General features: G+C 36.0%; 1 protein-coding gene across 6 annotated transcripts in view; it reads right to left on the reverse strand.

Moving 5' to 3' along the window:
• LOC139965555 (F-actin-monooxygenase MICAL3-like) overlaps positions 1–13,365 on the reverse strand; it is an 84,281-nt gene extending 70,916 nt beyond the window's left edge. For 4 of the 6 annotated variants that reach the window (XM_071968090.1, XM_071968047.1, XM_071968082.1 and 1 more), the window contains exon 1: positions 13,127–13,365. The gene's annotated coding sequence lies outside the window, so the exon portion shown is untranslated. The remainder of the gene's footprint in view (positions 1–13,126) is intronic. The other 2 variants (XM_071968109.1, XM_071968100.1) reach the window with 1 other exon arrangement.
• Between the last annotated feature and the right edge of the window lie 1,311 nt (positions 13,366–14,676).

The raw sequence follows: 14,676 nt of genomic DNA on the forward strand, positions 1-14,676 counted from the left end.
CTCAGAATCGCCTGAAATTGATATGGTGTCTTGCCATATGTCTCAAAGGATGAAATTGGGCAAAAAAAAAATTTTTTAAATTTTCGTTGCTAGGATACGGCCCCGCCTAGCAACCAAATCCAGATTGCATTTTAAGAGCCCTTAATTTGTGTCAAGTTTGGAGGCATTTTTTGCATAAATGTTAAGTATTTTATGTCTAATATTGCAGATATTGTGGAAGACATGTGGCCAGTCTTCGAATTTAGCTAAGTTTGAGGAAAATTTACGGTCTCAATTTTTCGTAACAAGTAATTAAAATGGCAGAAAATGAGATAGGGGTCTTTTCTGGCCCTACTTTGAGTGTGCTCTATATTCACAAGCAGAGGCATGTTTGAGTTTTAATTTCCATAGGATCCTTGTCCAGTGGTAGTTGTACGGGAAAAGTGCAATAAAAGTCAAGCGGGTCGTACGTTTTACGAACAGCGCCCTCAAACTTAAGAAATCTCACTTCTGGCCCTAATTGGGGGTCCATTTTGGGCCTGTGGGTATTTTTTATTTTTTTTTTAAATAGCATTTTTCAGGAGCGTATTGACCCTATTTTTAAAAACTCAAGTCAAAAAGTTGTGTATTTTGTGTTATCTACTCAAATTTACGACTCAAAAATTGCGAAAATCACTTCATTCATATGTATGAAAATGCTTGCACAAGCCGATTTGAGTAATTCAAATGACAACAACTTCTTAGCATTAGCATACAGGTGCTTAACAATTAGGAAGGTGGTCCACTAGCATAAGGACTACAAATAAACTGCATTTTCAGGGTCATATGCCCAACGATGCCTGTGAACAGCGCCCTCAAACATTACATTTTACCAATATTTTGGGCTATTTTGGGCATTTCAAGGTCAAATTTGGTCACAATTAAAAGTTTTATTTTCGGTTTTTAATACAAAATTAGTAAGATATGTATAGTTATGATGCACAGAATGAGCTAAAACAACTTTTATATTAGTTATTAATGCTCTGATGAGCAGCTTAAAGTGGCGTATATGAGAGTTACATCAGCTCTACAGAAACATGCTTGCGAGGGCAAACAGTGGTAACATTGTATCTTCATTCAAGGAGATGTTAAACAACATTAGAAACTTTTGAAATGTATTTATTAAAAGTGTTCTGTCTAATACTCTTGGACTCCCTCTCACCCCCACCCCCCCCAGCACCCTCCCCATAGTGCACTATGCAGATTTGTATACACACAGTATGTGACTGACTTTTACTGCATAGAGACTGCATAAACATATATACTGAATGTTTTGGTATGGTAATCTTCTGCTTAAAATTGTCTGTATGCATGTAACCCACCCCTCCCACCCACATCCTCAACCCAAACCTATATCAGAATAGAAAATGAATGTGAACCAGTGCGTACAGTGTGCACTATATATGTGTGTACATGTTCTGTACAGTGTTATTTTACACCAAGTACTATTTAAATACACACTGTCCAAAATCATGTACAGTATACACACTGTACATGTATGTACTGGTTAAACATTCCTTTTGAAATATTAAAAGTCTTTTAATTTAGTGAATCAGCGGACAGTGTGTATTTATTTGCTTGATGTAAAATAACACTGTACTGAACATGTACACACTTATATAGTGCACACTGTATGCACTGGTTCACAATTTTCTATTCTGATATAGGGTTGGGTTGAGGATGTGGGTGGGAGGGGTGGGTTACATGCATACAGACAATTTGAAGCAGAAGATTACCATAACAAATAATTCAGTATACCTTGAATGCATGTTTATGCAGTCTCTATGCAGTAAAAGTCAGTCACATACTGTGTGTATACGAATCTGCATAGTGCACTATGGGGAGGGTGCTGGGGGGGGGTGGGGGTGAGAGGGAGTCAAAGAGTATTAGACAGAACACTTTTAATAAATACATTTCAATAGTTTCTAATGTTGTTTAACATCTCCTTGAATGAAGATACAATGTTACCACTGTTTGCCCTCGCAAGCATGTTTCTGTAGAGCTGATGTAACTCTCATACGCCACTTTAAGCTGCTCATCAGAGCATTAATAACTAATATAAAAGATGTTTTAGCTCATTCTTTGCATCATAACTATACATATCTTACTAGTTTTGTATTAAAAACCGAAAAAAAAACTTTCAATTGTGACCAAATTTGACCTTGAAATGCCCAAAATAGCCCAAAATATTGGTAAAATGTAATGTTTGAGGGCGCTGTTCACAGGCATCGTTGGGCATATGACCCTGAAAATGCAGTTTATTTGTAGTCCTTATGCTAGTGGACCACCTTCCTAATTGTTAAGCACCTGTATGCTAATGCTAAGAAGTTGTTGTCATTTGAATTACTCAAATCGGCTTGTGCAAGCATTTTCATACATATGAATGAAGTGATTTTCGCAATTTTTGAGTCGTAAATTTGAGTAGATAACACAAAATACACAACTTTTTGACTTGAGTTTTTAAAAATAGGGTCAATACGCTCCTGAAAAATGCTATTTAAAAAAAAAATAAAAAATACCCACAGGCCCAAAATGGACCCCCAATTAGGGCCAGAAGTGAGATTTCTTAAGTTTGAGGGCGCTGTTCGTAAAACGTACGACCCGCTTGACTTTTTTTTTGCACTTTTCCCGTACAACTACCACTGGACAAGGATCCTATGGAAATTAAAACTCAAACATGCCTCTGCTTGTGAATATAGAGCACACTCAAAGTAGGGCCAGAAAAGACCCCTATCTCATTTTCTGCCATTTTAATTACTTGTTACGAAAAATTGAGACCGTAAATTTTCCTCACACTTAGCTAAATTCGAAGACTGACCACATGTCTTCCACAATATCTGCAATATCAGACATAAAATACTTTACATTTATGCAAAAAATGCCTCCAAACTTGACACAAATTAAGTGCTCTTAAAATGCAATCTGGATTTGGTTGCTAGGCGGGGCCGTATCCTAGCAACGAAAATTTAAAAAAAAAATTTTTTGCCCAATTTCATCCTTTGAGACATATGGCAAGACACCATATCAATTTCAGGCGATTCTGAGAGGGTCGACGTGGAATCGCCCCAAAAATCTGTTGATTTGGCATGGATTGACCCAGCTATATATATAAAAGGAATATTGCGAACAAGGCAGGGGTCATCAGGTAGTGATGTTATTTTTCTAGCAGTTACTTTTACGACCCTTTAGCGACCACAGACGTGAGAGAAGCCCACAAAGGCTTATGCATTACAACTTTACATGTCAGCTGGCTTCCAATTCAACAATTAAAGATCTTTTCAATTTAGAAAGTCATTCCAGATGGGAAACCAATAGATTGCTCTTGGATGAAAAACCCACCTTATTATGACCCGGCCGGGGATCGAACCCCAAACCTCCAGATCGCTAAGCCTCATTGCCTCAAATGCCAATGCCTTTACCCACTCAGCCACAGACCGGTATATATAGTTAACTGTACTGTAGGTGCATAGCACATAAGACCTGTCCAAAACTTAATACAAAGTTAAACAGCATGAGATATTTAACACAAGAAACAAAAAAGGCTACATATTTGATTACTTTTCATGGGTGTAACGTTTCTTCTGTTAGGAAAGACTAAAAGAGCCTAGGTCTATTTAAACTGATCTGAAAAAAATTTGAGCATTTACCACTCTGTGTGGTTAAACTACAGTAAACAAGAAACAATGCCATCATTATAACCTGATTAACAGTAAATCTCTGTGTAAATATAACTTGCGATTGACCAAATACACTTTCTCTAAATCAATACTGTAGAAAGTAATTTACTTTTAAGAACAATGCCTTTCAAACAAACTTAAGTCCAATTTCTATGACCTCAATTCTAAAAGAGGGTTTGATTGTGTAACCACCATGCATGGTTTGGTGTTATCTGTTTTTTTTTTTTTTTTTTTTTTTATAATATCCGAATTTTAACACTAAGATCGAATGGAATAATTTAGTGTTAACATCTTGCTGAGAGGCTCATGAATTTTTTTTCCGCATAAAATACCGTACTGCAGATTGATAATGTTAAATGATTCCCGGTGTCAACAGTAACGATAGATAATGTTCAGTAGGATGTTTGGTCATTTTATGCTTCATGTGAGGACACTATGACACTTATGCACAATACTGTATGTGCACATATTATACAGTATGAGGACACTCTGTGCACACTGCATTGGGACACGATATGACACTGTGCACAAGTAGCTACAGAATATGCACATTATGCACATTATTATGAGGACACTATGACACTCTCTGCACATTATATGAGGACACTTTGCACATTGTACAGTAGGAGGACGCAATATGATACTCTATGCACAAGAATGCACATTATATGAGGACCCTATGACACTCTATGCACAATATATGAGGACACTATGCACACTATATGAGGACACTATGCACATTGTACAGTAGGAGGAGACAATATGATACTATATGCACAAGTACTGTAGCTACAGAATAGATGCACATTACATGAGGACACTATGACACTCTATGCACACTATATGAGGACATGATATGACACTCTATGCACAAGTGCTACAGTATATATGCACATTACGTATATGAGGACACTATAAGCACACTACACTATATATGAGGTTCATAGCAAGTCAGTTCACAATGTCACTGATCAAAAGGGAGGACGACAGCAGGTATTATTGTACAAACAGACGTTTCCATTCAACCAGACAGACAGTCTGGAAGAGAATCAAGTTTTTTCTAGCACTTACAAGTCTAACTGGAAAAATGAAAGAGCTGCACCCCCCCCCCCCCACCCATAATGTAGCTCAAGCACAGTATGTGGTGTGATACATGTATCGAATGCTATGAAATTCACAAGACCGAAAAAATATTAAACTCGGTGAAGACAAAATTGAAAGTTCTAGTGCTAAAGCTGACAAAATAACAGGGGATAACCCACTGAGTGATATCCCCCTGAACATGCAGGAAAACAAATTCCTGACAGTTACAGAAGAGTACATGTGCATAAGACCCCTAGCATGAGCTCTGGAGAGAATAACCACGGCGACGATGACAATGGATTGTTAAATAGAGACAGGGAAGTGATCACTATTGTGAGTCACCATCTGCGTCTCATGTTGCACTCGTTCAGACAGGACTGAGGAACGACGTCCAAGTGTGTTCACAGTACGGTATCACAAGAATCGCCGTAGTGACAGTTAAAGCTAAGATACTGAGAACTGTTTTCAAGGTAGTAGTACACATACAGACTTATAGACCATAGGTCTATGAGTAATTATTCTATTTCAGAAAATAAATTAGTGTTCAAATTTTTGTTACAGCAGTACTATTGAAGGCTACGAATTTTGTCTGTTACAAAAATACTATGGTGTGTGTTTTAAAAATAAAAAAAATAAAGAAATTGCTTTTTACATGTTTGGACATGTTAAACAATTTCTGGATAATTTTATTCCCTTTACTAACCTGTACACTGTACATGGAAATTTGACAGCTGCAGTAAGCCTACTGACTGATGTTCTCAAAAAGTTAACGCAATATGTATTTTTTCATTCTTCATCTATGGCTTGCACAGCGCCTAGAGCAGATTTTTTTTCTGGATCAGGCGCTATATAAATCATCATTATTATATATTAAATATCCAATACGAATATGTAGGAGCTGGCATTTAATCTTAGTAGCATTTCGTTTTGAGTTTGGTCAATTAAAGCCTAGAAGTAGAAATTTAAAATTTGAACACCTTGCTAAAAAATTTACATGCAGCTGCCCAGCCCACAAAAAAATCTACTGGCAACAATCAAATAACCTACTGTATATAGCCGGATTTCCTTGAATGAAATAAACATGAAAGTAACATTTCATTTGCACTGGCCGAAAAATATCAACTACATTTGTTTTCTACTTAAGCCAAAACGATATATTCTGACTGGCATTTAGCCAGTAAATATCCTGAATTTCGAAGCTTGCAATTGTCTGTATTTGACTATGTACACTAAAATCAATATAAGCAAAGAATGCAGTTAACTACTGTAGTTTGACAAACAATTGAATTTTAATTAGTGAAGGGAAAAACCCTAAATTTTTGAAAAATTACTGTATGGTGAATGCTATATTTAAATGTGAGTCATATCAATTAATATGCAAAAACAAGATCCTGTAGAAACAGAGTACTTAATAGAGCCATATTAAGTAACGTTTGTTTAATGAACTCACAGTTCAGTGTCTATAGACATACCCTGTATTTGTGGGACACATAGCTTAATTAAAAAAATTAGCGATTAATCAACGATTATCTCTAGAGCTTCCTGAAAATTGTTCAGCTTATGACCTGCAAAGTTTCTGGTTTTGTTTAATTAAATCTCAGTTAATCGTGAGTTTTCTTATCATTTTCTGTGATGCGTGTGTCTTTTTTCCGCTAGCAACGATGCATTAAAGGTACTGTGTCAAAAGTAGAAAGCTGAGGGGCTGCAGCATTCTGCAGCCAGGCTGCACAGCACATAATCTGAATTGTTGCTATGCAGTTTTACAAAATAGGCACTGTTGGTCTGCCAAGATAATCCCCCTTAAGTTAGCTGTTGATTCAGCCTTGCTGCAGGGGATCTTGCAGCTACTGCAGCCTTTCAGTTCTACACAGTGCCTAAGTAGTAAAGTGTTTCAAATACCGTATCAAGATTTTAAACTGTATGGTACAGTTCAAAATCTTGATACAGTATTTGAAACACACCTTAATTAGCTGGTGAACATTGATGGGAAAAATATTTACCTTAGCTCTGTGCTAGAGAAATAATTTGCATATATTTACTAAACTCATGATTCCCCATTACTAGTGTACAATATTGATGAAAGGAACAGCCTAATTGGCCTTGTATTACATATGGGTCAGATCCAAAACCTGTCAACCTCAGGGCTAAAATTTAGATGATCATAGTTATCAATTTTGATAGTTTTGTCCAAAAGAAGAACAATTTAAGCTTGCTTGGCAAAAAAATTAAATTTGTATGTTTCTTTGTTAACGAGTACTGCTTAATTATATCAACAATGCACTTAAACCAGCGTTATGGACGGAAACAGCAATTTGTGCCACTGAACTGCAAGGAATGATGGAATTCACAGGAATCTGCACCTGAATAATTGTTTATGGTACTGATCTCTCCAAAATAGTTTTTGAAAAAATTAAGTAGGGCATCCCTAATTAAGATGCTAATCGAGAAGAAAATCATTAATTCCGTCCATAACGCTACCTGATGTCATTAATCTCCTGGCAATTTTAAAGTTCACTTCAGTGATAAAATTTGCATGTAATCTTCTGAAGGTTATCAATGCCATTAAGGATGAAGTGAAAAATTACCAGATTCCTGCATATTGATAAGCTGGGGTTCAATGAAACATCTGTGTTATGGATGGAATTAGGAAAACGTTATGGACGGAATGTGAATGTTATGGATGGAAATTACTTTCTTTGGAAAAACTATGCAGAATGTTTTTTATTAAGTTAAATCAAAGCAATCAAATGTGAATGAATGTTATTTAGGATGGAAAACCTTTTTTTACATGTACATTACAGTATTTTTCTAGGCTTTCAGGTGATGTTTTCCCCAATTTAAAAAAAAAAAAGAAAAGAAGAAATTTCTGTAAAAATCCCAAACTTTGAGGATTTTTCATTTCAAAATAAGGCAAAACACCCTCCTGAAATTTTTTGTACAAACAGGGTGGTACTATATCTCTTCCAGAAAAAATTATCAGATTTTTTCAACATTACGCATTTTGAGTTATTGGCCGTCAAAGATGACCTCTTTTGTACATCGGAGCAGCTTAACAACTTCTTAAATTATTATTGAGAACAGCTAGAACCCTGAAATTTGTTTAGGGGTAAGAACTTTATACTTATAGTTGAAGTATAAAACCCTGACAGCTCTAACATGGTTACTTTGGTAAAAAATTGGCATCAAAACTCCTACCTCATGCTGAATCGCAGCATGAAATAGCAACTTTGGAGTTGCACAACTTGCAAACATATCATAGGAAAGCATTGTAATCATTATTTTGTAATGTTTGTACCAGACATAATAACCTCTGAAAGAATCAAGTACCCTGAAGCAATGGTTTAGGAGCAATTCATCACTAAAAATAGCACATTTTTTAGTGAAAAGTACAAAAATCGTATATTTTGACACTTTTAAGTGGACCTAGCTCCACAAGACAATATTTTTGTAGCCTAATTTTTTATTTTCCTATTCTATGGGATAGACTCTATAGGCGTCTGTAATAGAAAGGTAGTAGAATGGTTAATTGCTGAGAAATGAGACCTCAAAAGTCAAGAAAATGCCATGGTGGCGACAAATTGCGGAATTTCAAAGTGTGATAAATCGGCTGGAAAGCAATGCAACTGAAATTTTCAGAATATGCTTATTTCATGATGGTCCAATCATACAAAAAATTTGGGAATTTTTGGAGAGGGTGCAGCAACAGCCATTCTTGATTTGACACGGAATGACCCTTATAAATCCAAGTTGTCATCCTTATGCAACGTGGTTTTTGTGTATGAAGGAGACTGGTGGTTGGAAAAGGTGGACCAAATATCAGTTGACAGTAATGATGTCTATGTCTCCTTCCTACACCCTAAGGGCACTACCAATACTTTCTTCTGGCCATCACCTGAGACAAATATCCCACTAGGAATGATCATGGGGAAACTAGAACAGCCTGTCCTCCTAATTTCAAGTAGCAAAGTGGGAATTGCAACAAAGGTGGTTGAATATATTAGGGACAAGTTTCAAAGAGATTGTGAGCCGTGATGGTGACGAAAAATTTTGACAAATATGAATCGATGTATTTTGTTGAGATTGAAAAGTCTATTTCAAATTTTCATGACTGTTCAACCATACAGGCCTCCCATGTCCACAGTTTTATTTGCATGTGTTGTTTTCTTTCATACAAGCTTTGCAGACTGGTGAAACTTTGATTGCATTGGCATTGTTTGAAGGAGGTGAAGCCACAAAAGTGAAAAAAACAAATGGGAAAAGTACTGACAGCCTCTGCTTATAGTGCTGAAAGCCACCTGATGAGTACCTTCAGCAAGAGTGAAACTTTTCATGTGCTGTAGCAATTCATTTCAGGCTAATTCAATACTTTCCGTCCATAACATTCCGTCCATAACAATTCCTATTTCAGGACTAGCTCTTTCCCTTCTTATAATAAATTCAATTTTATTTGATATTATTACACATATTGGCCATAAGTATTAACTTATAACACACACTTCACAATTCAAGAGTTGATCCTAAATCAGGACAAAACCTTCCGTCCATAACGTTGTACATTCCGTCCATAACACAGAATTTTGGTTTGGGGTAGTGGGTTAATAGAGGTACAGTACATTGAAGATTATGAGTGGGAGTATGATAAAGCTAAGGTACCAGGCCTGTGATGAAAAGTACCTGATACTTTGAAATCCTGAACACTTCACAGAGTTTTGACCCACTATGAAGGTTGGTGGATATCGATCATTTTTCTGATTCCGTCCATAACGAACACCTAATTTGCATATTCAGACTAATATTGCACTACCCAATTAATTTTTTTCCGTTATATGGTAGAGGTATCCCAACTTAGATCAATCATGCATACCTTACCAAATACTAACTCTCACACTATTTTTGATGGGACTTTATCTCTGTGAATTCCGTCCATAACATTGGCAGAGGTTTTGGATCTGACCCATATATATTTATATATATAGGCCTATTTTATTAATTAATATCATGCATTCCTCAATCCTAATTCCCATAACTACTCTAAAATATGTTGAAAACAAAAGAAAAAAGAATAACAACTGATTTCTGATTCCCCATTACTAGTGTACAATATGTTAAAACTTAATATATATATACTGTAGGAACAGCCAAATTGGTCATAATATATTCAAATATAGGCCTATTTTATTCATATCATGCTTTTCTCAAATCCTAATTCCCCATTACTAGTGTACAATATGCTGAAAACAAAAGAAATGAGAATAATAACTGGTCTCACTCTCAGATACCAATAAATACCACACATAACATATCAACAAGAACAGCTTTCCTAATTGGCCTCAAATTTTGAAAAAGTCAGTTGCTAAGGTACAGGTATAGGTGGACAAAGTCTGCACCCTACCGGCATGTTTTTGTGCTGCCGGTTCTGCATGGCTACTCAAACACTAAATGCCTCACCTCTGAGGGGGTGAAATATATATTGACACATAAACCACATGACTGTTCATATTCCTTAGAGTATGAAAAATTTTAAGAATGTCTGACACTGAACCCTAATGGACATCTATATACTGATAAGTACTTAATCAACAACAGTCTTCATTGTTTAAATAGTACTACTGGTGAACAGTAATAACAACAAATTTATCTCAGAACCGAAAGAGGAGAAAGTTAATGACTGGTGCAAATTTATCATTGATCAGCACTCTCAGATCACTGTGTAATTTACTTAAATTTAAGAAAAATTTATAAATTTTGTAAAAGTTTGAAAATCTTGAAGTACGGTACGACCAGAGCTGAAGGCTAAACAGATAGGAATCTGTTTCTTTTAAAACAGAAAATACTAAAAGCAACTTGTAAATTCATATGATGGGTATTAGTACTGTATCATGCAACAGCTTTCACTACCTCTGTGCATTTTTTTCTTTTTGTTTTCAAATTCAGGTGACTACATATCTGTACTGGCTGAATGCCAGAGGATATTACATTTTGCCAGTAAAAAGACAAAAAGAGGCACTTGGAATCTTTCACCAGCAGACATTAAAAACAATTAAGTAACACATGACAAGTTGGTAAACAAGTTCTGTAAGTCAATATTCAGGTCTAAAATTAGCCATGCAATTACTGCTTGTTACCAGCAAGTATTATTGCCAGACTGCTTCCAAAAGCCTGTATACATGTGTACAGTGACAAGCTGTATTGCAAATCAGCAAATCAGATTTGTTATGCACACGTTTGCATTAGACTTAAATGATTGGATAGAACTGTAAAATGTTTCTAGGCCTACAAATCACAGTTTTCTATAAATAACAGAGATGATAAATTATAAACTGAACACTGAATGCTATACAGTAGTATATATTTTCAGTATTTTATGGCCGACAAAATTCACAAATTTGCTAAAACTTGAGGCAAAAATCCAAATACTGAACACTTTTCTGTACACTTCTGAACTCTATGGACTAATATTACAACAACAAGTGCACAGTCTTTAATTAAAATGTTTCTAACCAATTCTTAGGTTCTTCCCTTGACTTACAATTTATTATATCCATGGCAAGTATCAAAAGCATCCTTGGATGTTGCCTGTGAAACAAGTTTCCTTTTCCCTCCAGAGTATTACCTTTTAGTATATAAATTTATCCTTGAGATCTTCCAATAATCTGCTACTGTAATTAGATTCCCTAATGTTCCATCTAACATATATATATTGCAAAGATCATACTTTAAATAACCTTGAGAAAGTAACAAGGTCAACAGAATGGAGATAATGAAAAGACTGCATCCCGCCACCTGCTTTTTCACTTGATAGAAATCTTCAGACTGTCTTTCTGGATAATGGTATTACATGATCTATTGCATTTAATACTTCTAAAAGTTTAGAGACTGTCAACTTTGTCGAGAGAGGTGCCCCCTTATCATTAATAAGAGCATATAAACTAGCGTTACATTGACTGGTTGGATAAATGGATCTTCAGGCAGAAACCAAAATTAGAGGGAAAATTGATGTATATAATTTTTTTTTAAATTTCTAATCGTGACATACCATTGATCTATTCCACGATGTATAAGTCGTTTCTTTGAAGTAACATAATTTTTAACTTTCTCATTATTAATCACTTTGATTGCTGCTTTCATTGTCTAACATTTCCAAAGGCTAAACTAGGATTTTTATAAGGCTGAACATTCAGTGTAGAGTGATATGCTTTGCATACTTGATACTAAATGGTCAATTAAAGGTGCTCTTAGGATCTTAATACATAGACCCTACAACTATCTGTCCGAGGGACCACGGCCCTGACAAAGTTAACCATTTACGGTAATTAACTTTCTTGAAACCAACAGGGTTTGAAGAATACAGTAGTTCATGTGAAATCCTGCAAATGTGAGGGTCGTGGATGAGAACATGCCAAGTAATATTAAGCCTACCCTTTAACAATCCAATGCAAACAAGTAATGATTTGGGACATCATAATATATATGCATTGCCAACTTAACTTGGCTATCTTTTATAGCTTTTGCCAAAATATACCAAACAGTACTCACATCACTGGTGTGCACTAGTTTATTTAAAAAGAATAATTTCAACTTAATGTTTACAACAATTGTGGAAAATGAAGTAAGCCTTATAATCATGGGCATATGATAAAGGCTAGGCCTACAGTAGTACTAGTAGTATTACCATTAGCAGACAAGTTGAATTACACAACTGTAGCGTAAGTTCCAATGGCTTATGTTTGTGCCACTTAACACCAGCATTTTTTAACTTGAATATCAAGGAGGCCCTAACATTTAGACTAGAGTTAACTTGCACTGTGATGTGAGTGCAGACTATGTTCGTTCCTGGCCCATACCAGTAATAATTAAAATGCCAAGGAGAAAACCTACAGCCTATCAAAGGTTATAAATATTTAGGTTCCCAAAAATTTATTAATTCTTATTTTTTAAATTAAATTGCAGCATAGCTATTAAAGTTAGACCTAAATTAAGCTACGGACTACGCTATATAATCAGAATAAAATTGGCCAAAATTTAGGCTATTGATCACATTCTTACTTAATAATATGGCCACTGCAGTATACAGTTTTATCCGTCTATCTTGTGAAACCCTTAATCTCCAATTCAATATTCCACTGTTCTACTTAACTCGGTCAATGTTAAGGGTAATGTCAGGGTCTACTTTGATTATGTCATACTCAAACTTTGTCATAGGCAAACGTTAGGGGCAACAGGCGTTAAAGTTTAGCCTACATCAGTTCGAAACCGGCTAGACCTAAATCGAATGGAGAGGATGATGCCTGTTTTATATCATTAACAGCAATCCCACACACATGTTAGACAAACGCATGACAACTTACCAGCGGTCTTCGAAGTTGAAATAAGTGGCTTTAATATAATCCAAACTTTGTTCCAAACCAAAGTCGTTGATCACTGAATTAGGGTTCGTAACATGGACGATCGGTATATATGGTATATTACAGATCGAGTGAAGAAACCTAACGGTAGGCTATATTTGTACACACTACACAGCATGCAACTGGCATACACAAATGTACACTACCAGACACCAACAGATGTTGATATTGTGCAACCAATTTCAAAAGAGATGGTCTTGTGTAAAACCGCAGAATTGGTAACCGTTATACAAAAAGGAGGGCGTTTTTTAGAATTCGTCTTGCAACAAAAGCTTTACTCAGCCCCTTCGTCATTTACGTTACCATGTTTGTCCGGATGTTCCTCGCATGACGTGTCATGCGTTCGGTTGAATTTAGAGACTTAAAAGGGTGTGAAGACTCGCGCAAAAAGAAACGTCTAATGCCGGTAATTTGACCTAGTTTCGAATGAGGTGTAACAGAAGTGTTAAACACCACCATCGATCCCAGAAAATACACACAGCTTACTACCGTCGGTATTTAGACCAGGGAGTTGTTAACTCCCCGATAAGACACTAGTGTACAGTCAGTACATACTGCTGCGGTCAATACCCACAGCACAGTATACAAATGCGATACAAAATACAAAATACGATGGACATCTCAGGTCCAGCTAAAGATAACAATTAAGGTATCACGTTTCATTACTGTCTGCATTTTGTAGCGACATGAACAAAACGCCACTTGCAAGCAACAGAAACAGGCCTTTCTTCAGATAATTGTAGTAACCCCACCCAATGTGCAAGATGGGGTCAAAAGTATATTACAACTGAGGAGTATCATAGAAAATAAATGTTTGCAAACTGCTTATCTACTGCAAACAGCATGTATGGGTTAAAGCTAAGAGGGCCTGCAGCCTTTCTCATTTTGCTATCCACAGTCATAGGTTTACCTTCCTAATCCCCTTTTCTTCTTTTTCACCTCTTTTGTTACACCCCTCAGAGATAATCTTCACAGTCCTTAATCCTCTTATCACTCTTCCCATCTATAATACCTCTACTTTGTTGTGTCCAGCTATTTTTGCTCTATTAAATTGCTCATTTGTCCTATTTAACTGTCTTTCCATCAGTCTCTTAACGTGTCCTTAGTTTTTTTTTTCGTTTCAGTTAGCCTCCCAATGAAGATCCTGCTAGGACTGAAACATCAGGCAGTGCATTAAAAATATTACATGATTACACACACAACAGCTAGGTTAATAGGGATGTGGCATTCACTTTAACGGGTACCCTTATATTTCTTTACATTCCTTTGCCATTAATTGTGCATGATCATGGTCACAGTAACTCTACAGGTCCAACGTAAAATGGTCATTCAATTTCTTGTAAAGAAATGGGGCTTTTGACAGTTGTTTTCTTTAGGCTTGTTGATTATTATATTGACAATGCTGGATTTGCATTGTCTTTATTTAGTTCTACTGCTATACATGTGACCAAGCTGGCTAATGAAGCTCATACCCATGAGTGTGGGTGGGGAGA

This window comes from Apostichopus japonicus, chromosome 1, assembly GCF_037975245.1.
Source record: "Apostichopus japonicus isolate 1M-3 chromosome 1, ASM3797524v1, whole genome shotgun sequence".
NCBI classification, from domain to species: domain Eukaryota; kingdom Metazoa; phylum Echinodermata; class Holothuroidea; order Aspidochirotida; family Stichopodidae; genus Apostichopus; species Apostichopus japonicus.